Source organism: Ambystoma mexicanum, chromosome 1p (assembly GCF_040938575.1).
Source record: "Ambystoma mexicanum isolate Mex_15411 chromosome 1p, UKY_AmexF1_1, whole genome shotgun sequence".
Taxonomy (NCBI): domain Eukaryota; kingdom Metazoa; phylum Chordata; class Amphibia; order Caudata; family Ambystomatidae; genus Ambystoma; species Ambystoma mexicanum.
In genome coordinates this window covers 4379217-4388694 of record NC_090921.1, presented here as the reverse complement: position 1 = coordinate 4388694, position 9478 = coordinate 4379217, and positions in this window count along the sequence as shown.

The following is a 9478-nucleotide window of genomic DNA, read 5'->3' as shown; positions in this document are numbered from 1 at the left end:
GGGGCGCATTTGGTGACAATTGGGTACTCAGCACCCGATTGACTTTGAATGCGCCCGCCTGCTGCGCCTTCTCCTGCTACGCCAGTTCGGGGGGGGGGGGGGGATCCCTTGAAAGACTCCTCTGAGCTGGCGTGGTGGGGCTAATGGCGCAGGCCGGGACCCTCAGAATTGTTGAGGGTATTGTAAGACAAGAAAAGGAGAGGGAGAAAGGGGGGGGGGGTTTGTGGGCGGCGATCCCTTGACGAAAAATGCCAACTGGCTTTGGAAGGTAAAGTGGTATTATGGCATGGTGACTTAAGGCGTGTCTACCAAGGTGGATGCTTGACACCATTACTACAAGTGATGGTTAACCGATCAGGTATGTACTAGAACCTCGAACCTAAGGTTGACCAGCTCTCTAACAGTTACTGGTTTTTGCAGCACGAACTGTCCTGTGCTGCTAAAGTGGCCGGGCACACATATAATTGGTGTCCTGCTCCACTCCTAGACTCTGTATAGGAGTGGGGGGAATGACTGGTGTGCTGTCCTGGAGATGGTACCGGGGAAGCAGCTGGTGTCAGAGGATGCCTGGCTGTATGTGGAAACCCGCGTGGCATACATAATGGGAAGCCAGGTATGGGTGGAGAGAGGGACATGTTGGAAACCTCCCGTTTTTGAGCCTATGGAACTGTGTATATGTGCGTCTATATTCTGTTATACATCTCAGGGTGACTGTACCGCTGGTAGTGGTGTGGTGGAGTCATGCCATTTCAATTGTCATGGTCATTCTCAAAGGGGGAGGCTTCATTCAGGCCAAGTTCCATTGTACGCAACTTAAAGATCCACCATGCCTCTTTGTAGTTAAGAGCATTCTTGATCTTAGAGGTATTTTGCCTAAGACCCACCATTTAATTTGGTCTTGTGTGTGTTGGAATTGAAGATAATGGCCGACCATGGGTGCCGTATCAGAGCGGCATCTTATTCTCGAGCGATGTTCTCCAATGCGTTTATGTACAAGTCTGCTAGTCTGCCCTACAATGCGAAGCCCACATGGGCATTCTATAGCGTAGATCATGTTGGGTGTTTTACAATTCGTGAATTGTCGGGGAGTCCAGTCTTTGCCTGCAATCTGAAAAGATTTTGTTTGGCTTGTGTATCTACAGGCCGACCAGTTGCCACATGGATGGTGGCCTGTCATTTCTCTCAAGTTCCATAGGCCCGTTCTGGTGGCTTTTTTGGGGAGACAGACATGTGTTAGTTAGCCATTCACTAAGATTTTTCGATTTTTTGAGTGCCATTCTCGGTATTGGTTCATCAGGTAGGTTTTGGTGCACAAGTGGGCAGAATTGTTTGATGATGCTCTTGATTTTGTTTGTGCTTGGCCCAAATGTCAGGCACAGCCCTGGCAGACCGCTGGTTTGCCAGCGAGGACAGTTTCCATTGGCACAGATGCTGTTGCCGGGAAAGAGGTTGTGGTACAGATGTCAGGCACAGCCCTGACAGACCGCTGGTTTGCCAGCGAGGACAGTTTCCATTGACACAGATGCTGTTGCCGGGAAGGAGGAAGTGGTACAGATGTCAGGCACAGCCCTGACAGGCCGCTGGTTTGCCAGCGAGGACAGTTCCCATTGACACAGATGCTGTTGCCGGGAAAGAGGTTGTGGTTCAGATGTCAGGCACAGCCCTGACAGACCGCTGGTTTGCCAGCGAGGACAGTTTCCATTGACACAGATGCTGTTGCCGGGAAGGAGGAAGTGGTACAGATGTCAGGCACAGCCCTGACAGGCCGCTGGTTTGCCAGCGAGGACAGTTTCCATTGACACAGATGCTGTTGCCGGGAAGGAGGAAGTGGTACAGATGTCAGGCACAGCCCTGACAGGTGTTGTGTTTTACCTATCCTGACTATGTGGCTATTCCCTGTATGTATGTGTGCCTGAATCTGGAATGTTTGGTATGGAGTGTTCTGGTTGGAATGTTTGGATGTGAGTGCCTGTGTTCCTGGATTGCCAGTTGGAAACTTAAGCTTGGCACAGGGGGACCGGTGGATGCTTCTATCCTATGAACTTGTCCTGTATTATACCTGATGTACTTACCTGTGTTCCTGTGGACTTACTAAAGATACCTAAACTGAACAAGGCTCATGAGTGGTTATTTATAACCCCAAACCCACAACTTAACAACAGGCCGCTGGTTTGCCAGCGAGGACAGTTCCCATTGACACAGATGCTGTTGCCGGGAAGGAGGAAGTGGTACAGATGTCAGGCAAAGCCCTGACAGGCCGCTGGTTTGGCAGCAAGGACAGTTTCCATCGACACAGATGTTGCCGGGAAGAAGGTTGTGGCACAGATGTCAGGCAAAGCCCTGACAGACCGGTGGTTTGCCAACAAGGACAGTTTCCATTGACACAGATGTTGCCAGGAAGGAGGCAGTGTCTGTGATAGTGGGGAAAAGGCTCAGCGTGCTGCTGCATAATATTAAGATATCTGCTTCCTCCTGAAGGGGAGACTGCGTTGCAGGTGGCGCTGCTGCACGGAAATGATCTTCCGCTGTGAGGAGCAGCATGGACCGCTGCCGCCTGAAGGACGTAACCGCGACCCGGACAAGAGACCTTCCCCAACCCTCCTCATGAACCTCCCGACCGGCGGAGACTACAAGCATCACTGCTCCCTGCCGCCACCAATGAACCACAGCCAATGTGGCACCCGGCATCCCTGGCAAATGTTTCCTCCGTTTTCCTGGACTAATAGAAATGTGTTGCTTCCTAACCCTCCTGACTGTGCCTATCCTTGTCGACACGTGGCCCCAGGGTTTGTCAGGAGCTGGTTGTGCCCAGATCCGCACAGACAACTAACTGTGTGTGCTATGTCAAGCTGTTGTCCTTGACTGCCCTAAATTCTTAAAGTGTACTCTGTAATGTTGTACAGTGGCTGCCCGCGTGTAATTAATGTGCTAATAATGTTCCCACTGATTCTGTATGTTTGGAGCTGCGATCCCGCACATTATTGCCGTGCTTAAAAGTGGACAAGGTCATGTTGACAAGTTAGTTCCGGGGCAAGGGAGGCGGGAAGCCGGGAAGGAAGTGATGCGGGAGGGCGGGGTTTGGGCATTATGTTCTGGAAGAGATATAAAGAAGACGTTTGGATGCAGAGCTCTCTGTCCATGCTTTATTTATGCGCAGCGAGGTGCGTGTGCTATCGGGCCTTCCTAAGGCCATTACACTTGCGACAATGCCGTCACACTTACTGCCTCATCATGAATTGGGAGGTAACCCTTAAATGCGGCAGTAAGGCTATTACCGCCACATTTAAGGATCCGTCAAATCACGGGCATGGCAGATTTACACCCAGCTCTGAGCTGGGGGAAAATCCACCGCGATTTTGATGATTGTCGGCGCTAGTACCGACGGCGGTAATAACGCCGGCAGTAATAGTGCCGAACAATCCCCATTGGGCCCAATGGGGAATGGGAAATTCCTGAATGGGCCCAATGGGGAATGGGGACTTACCGTTCTGCCAAACCCGTGATCCGGCGCTAATAGCACTGGGGGGATTGGCTAATAGCCCCGGTAGAACCCAACTTGTGATGAGGCCCTTACTGTGCGTGGACCCATACCGGCGTGGAGGAGAGCGGGTGTCAGGTGACACGTCCGCTTCCCCCAGCCGTACTGAGGCAACGGCAATGCTGGAGCGGAGCAGGAGCATACCGACCCGGGCCGCAGGCGGTGATAAGATGCGCCGGCGATTTTTGAATGCTTTTGGAGTTCTGGTGACTTCCCGGGCCACGACGGTGATTCACCTTACAACAGTGAGTGGGGGAAGAGGAGGAGGGACATACGATGGTGCTCGTGCCGTGAGGCCGCCATCGGTACTGCAGCCATATCCCTTTGGAGCCCCACAGGGACTGTTGTAACACAGTGCTCGTGCCTCCTAGGCGGCCGTGCGGACAAAGCAGGGAATCACAGGCCCATCACTCGGTGAAAGCTCACCCTGCATCAGGAGGAGATGTGTGCCCAAGATGGTCACCAGGAGGCACAGGATTAAGGGAAGGCTGCCCTACAAGAACAAGCCCCATACAGGCTACCAGACTCCCTGGCGGCACAAATGCCAGGTGCTTTTGATGTTTCTGATACCAGTAACATGGGGCCACGGTGGGCCTGATGGATACAGGACTTTGAGTTATACATGGGGGCCATGGGGCCCATTGATGAGGGAAGACAAAAATGCATCCTCAAACTGGCGGTAGGGCCATCCACGCGTAATATCATAGATGAGATGCCTGCAACCACTATTGATTCCATACAAGATTTAAAAGGGGCGTTGGCAGCATATTTCACCCCACACACCAATGTGGACTATGAGCGACACCTATTCCACAGTACCAAATAGGCCAAAGGCGAAACAATGGACGCCTACGTCATGAGGCTAAGAATTCAAATGCAGCATTGCGACTTCGCCAAATACTCCAACATAGAGGCTTTGCGGTCTCAGATCATCGTAAGATGTTAATCCCAGACCTTCAGACGAAAACTACTACAGAAAGCCCGCACTCTAGACGAGATCTTAACGCTTGCCAGAGCCAAAAGGGCAGTCGACTCGCAAGTGGAAAGCTTCAACACCACGCCACAGACACTGTGCACTGGCTACAGCAGGAGAGGAGACAACAGGAGCCGTTTTGCTTTAAATGTAGGTTTGAATACCCCCATGAAGGGACCTGCCCTGCCATCGGCCAGAGGTGCACCACGTGTGGCAAAGAGGGACATTTTAAGGCTGTATGCCAACTAAACTGGGAGAAAGGAAGAGAGAGAGGCCGAGAGACATTCCCCAGATACAAACCAGATCTCTTCCATCAACATCACAACCCTCAGGAACTATCTTGCATCCCGTGCCAAGACCAGTCGACCCTGAAATAAAAGACAGAGAATCCGGGGACGTGAGACATAGGAAGGTGAGAAGAGAAAGGAGAAGACACATCACTCCTGTGAGACCAGAGTGCAGATCCCAATGACATGTACGATACCTCGTGGAGCAGTCCCCATCTGAATCCGGAGTCAGGTCATCGGGGAGTGAGCAACGAAGGAAGGCATACGTCTACGCCCTGGGTAACCCGGTAGCAGAGGGTACGTGCTGTTACAAAGGACAGGATAAGAAAGTGCTGATACATGTGCTGGCTACAGGGAGCGAAAGTGGCTGCATGCTCAGTTTTAAGACGGCCATTGAAATGGGCCTGATACACATCTTGTACAAAATCATGGTCCAGAAGTACATAGACCCAGTACTCATGATAAAGGACTTGTATCCAAACGTGTTCAAAGGCATCGGAAAAACTATGGAACCGATAAATAAAGCTCCACATTGACAAAACAGTGCGCCCCATAGCTCAACATTATAGGGGCATACCGGTTAACATCCAGAAGAAAGTGTAGGATGAACTGCAAAAACCCTAAGAACAGAACATCATAGAGCCAGCCGCGGGCCCCACCACATGGGTATCACTGATCATTCCAGTGCAGAAGAAAGGCCCTGAGGCAATCAGACTCTGCGTGGACATGCAGCGACCTAACCAGGTGATTCAAAGGGAAAGACACATGGCCCCACGTATCACAGATATGATACATTTGCTAAATGGGGCCAAGGTTTTCTCAAAGCTGGACATGAAGAAAGGCTACCACCAACTGGTGCTAAGCCCAGAGAGCAGGAACATCATGACTTTCGTCACACACCTGGGATTGTACAGGTATAATAGACTGAGTTTTGGGGTCTTCTGAGCGGCTCAAATATTTCAAGCAGAAGTCCACAATATAATTAAACATATCCCGAACAGTATTAACTACAGCAACGACATCTTGGTGCTCGGAACTGATGTGGGAAAGCACAACGAGACCCTAGCCAAATGGTGTATGGCCCTAAAAGCGGCAAATTTGACCCTCAACTAGGAGAAGTGTGAATTCAGAAAAGGCACACTGCGCTTCTTCGGCCATGTATTCTCAGCAAACGGCATGATGCCTGACCCTGACACAGTTGCGGCACTCAATAAAACGCCACCTCCCACCAATGTTTCCGAACTCAGATCGTTTGTGGGTCTCGCCAGCTATTGACGAGATACATAAAGGACTTTGCCACTGTCAGTGAACCCCTCAGAGCACTGACAAAGCAAAATGCAATGTTCAACTGGTCGGAGGAGTGCCAGCGCATGTTTGAGTCGCACGAGCAGTGAACATGTCCTACTACAACTTGGACCGAAAGACTGAGATGACAGTGGATGCAAGTACAGTGGGGCTGGGTGCCATCCTAGCCCAAATAGACTCCAGAGACCCATCACAGACACACATTGTTGCATATGCCAGTAGAAGCCTCTCGCCCATGGAGCAAGCCTACTCTCAGGCATAAAAAGAAAGTCTTGCAGTGGTGTGGGCGTGCAAGCATTTTCACTGGTTTCTTTACCAAGCACTCCTATTTCTCTATGGCAATCCACAAGCCAAGATGCCAGCTTACATCGCGAGGTGGGGGCTCTGGCTACAGGATTATGCTTTCGAATTAATACACAGACCTGGCTAGGAGGTAAACCCAGCGGACTTTTTATCCCGACATCCCAGAACAGAGTGCATTCATGAGACCTCAGTGGCGGATAGCTACCTCAGATACCTGATCCATCAAGCCATTCCAGAGGGTATTGACCGCCCTGCTTGGCCCAGGAAGTGGAAGCAGACCAGCCCTGTCAGATCATGTGCGAAGGAATCAGATCAGGTCAGTGGAGGAGGGCCAAAGAACGGGGTCGCCTAGCATCAGAAGATATACAACAAGAAGTGGACAGGCTGCTACAGGTGAAAGATGAACTAGCGCTCTCAGAGGACAACCTACTATGAAGGGACACAAGGTGGTGATCCCGGCATCTCTAAAGAGGAAAGTGGTAGAACTGGCTCATGAAGGACATTGTGGGGTGGTATCCACGAAGCGTATGCTGCACCAGAAAGTGTAGTTCCCCAGCTCGACACCATGGTGAAAGACCTCCTGAAACAGTGCCCCACTTGCTGCCTCCTCATGCCAAACCAACATCCACAACCCTTGAGAATGTCCGGACTGCCGGGGGGCATATGGGAAGCGGTGGCGGCTGACTTCTTCAGTCCTGTAGAAGCGGGGAGAAACATGTTGGCCGCAATGGACGAATATTCAAGTGATCCAGAAACTCAAATCATATCATCAACTACAGCCCATCATGTCATTCCGGTGTTGGACCTCATCTTCACATCTTACGTTGTTCCTCAGAAGGTAAAGATGGACAATGGGCCTCCGTTCAACAGACATAGCTTTGCAAGATTCAGTGAGTAAATGGGGTTCCACCATCACAAAGACACCCTTCTGTGGCCCCAGGTCAATGGCCTGATTGAACGGTTCATGGCCAACCTGAAGAGAGCACTACAGGCGGCTCATCTCACAGGGCAACCATACGAGCAAGTTCTCCACCAGCTGCTGAGGGACTACCAAAGCACGCCCCACCGGGAAGACCACAGCGGAGGTCATGTTTGGGAGAGACATCAGAACCCGGCTCACCCAGGCCAGCCCCCAGGATGATCGATTGACATTGAACACTGAGATGAGGGAACGAGACCAAGCAATGAAGGATTGCATGAAGGCCTGAGATCCTCAACTTGAAGCAGGGGACATAGTCGATGTGCGACAACCGCAGACACACAAGCACATGGCGGCTTTTCAAGAGGACCTGTTGATTATAATGGAAAAGAAAGGCTCCATGATCACAGCTCAAGGAGACAAAGGACCAACCACTCGCAACTCCTTTCACTTTAAGAAAGTTCCCCTGTCAGTGTCATGACGATTAAGTGGACGCGTGGGGGTACCCCTTGAATATGCCTCATATGACCCGTACCACAGTGATTAGTAGGACTCAGAGGCATCTGATCGAGATGCACCATGCGAGGGAGCCGGCCGTATCAGCTGTACGTTTCAGCTCTCGACCAGGAATAAGTCTTGCTGCCTCATTGAGGAAATGGCTTAGCAAACAATGTTCTTGTGTGTTAATTACCCGTTGGGTAACTGTTTAATTATGGGGGGATGTCATGTTGACAAGTTAGTTCTGGGGCAAGGGAGGTGGGAGGGCAGGGTTTGGGCAGTACGTTCTGGAAGAGAAATAAAAATGCGGAGCTCCACGTCCGTGCTTTATTTATGCGCAGCGAGGCGCATGCTTGATCAGGCCTACCTAATGCCATTACAGACCCAGTGACTGGGCACTTTGTTGCTTGTAAGTTCTCACCTCCCCTGTGTATTAATGTGTCCCTAATGTATTTGCCGCCCCATGATCAACTGCCTGACCCAAAATGTGTATGTAACGGTATTGCACGTGTTTGACACCATACTCATGTGGCATCATGTCATTGCTTTAATGTTTTAATGTTTTACCCTTGGCATGGGATGTTGTAACCTAAGCTTGTGCAGTGTCACGTGTTTGGCACACATGGCACACACCATGTGATGCCCTAAATAAAAGGGGTGCACACCTTCCTGTGCGCCAGTTGGCCACCCAACTCGCCGACTCCTGCGTGTATGTTGAGCCAACATGCAGGAGACGGTTCTGGTCCTGCGGGCCCATAACAATAATGATCATTGTTCCGCATAAAGGGGCCAATCAGATTCCAGGGATAGCAAGTGCATCCCCAGGCCACTCCCTGGACACGCGACAGAATGCGGTGGGAAATCTGGTTAGTGCATGTAGTAGACAGGTGGCTTTACTGACGTATAAGGACTAAGAGTAAGGAATCAGAGCTGCCTGTTCCATTTGTGTACATGTTACACGTATAGACATTGGGCCTCATTAAGAGTCACCCGGTATGGAAATAAAGGTGGCAGTAAACCCTCTGCCACCGTTTCCATACCGGGTGATCTCAAGTCCTGCAGGCGGAGGTGTCATTCCCGCCAGGTCTGACTTGGCGGGTTTAACACCACCCGCCTGCAGGCGGACGTGGAAACACCGACACCATCACAAGATGGTGCCGGTGTTTCCACTTTCCCATTCCCATTGAGTCCTATGGGACTCAATGGGAATGGGGATTTACCAAATTCCGCCTCCGGAATTCCCGGGTCACCGGGGTCGTAATGCCCCGGTAATCCGGGAATCACAGAGGCGGAATGGTAATACGAGTCCGGCGGTAACCTGCCGGAATTTCAGGCACGGTTACCGCCGGACTCGTAATGAGGCCCAATGTGCTGTTTAAATGAACCAACTGCTCATTCAATGAAGAAGGAGTCTCCAATTGCTGTCTTTTGGAAATTACTCTTATTCTAGTTGTGGGTTTTGTAGAGAGCACACGTTGTCTGGGAATTGGCTCAGGCGGCCAGTAAGGAGGGGGCGCAGGAGACGTTCTACATGAAGTAAGGTCTTGAGCAGTGCTGTTCGTGGGCCAGCGAATTATTGATAGAGGTACACTTGATGGAAAATAACGATTTTCTGGCTTCTAGCAAGCCAAATTAAACCACGATGCTGCCATGAC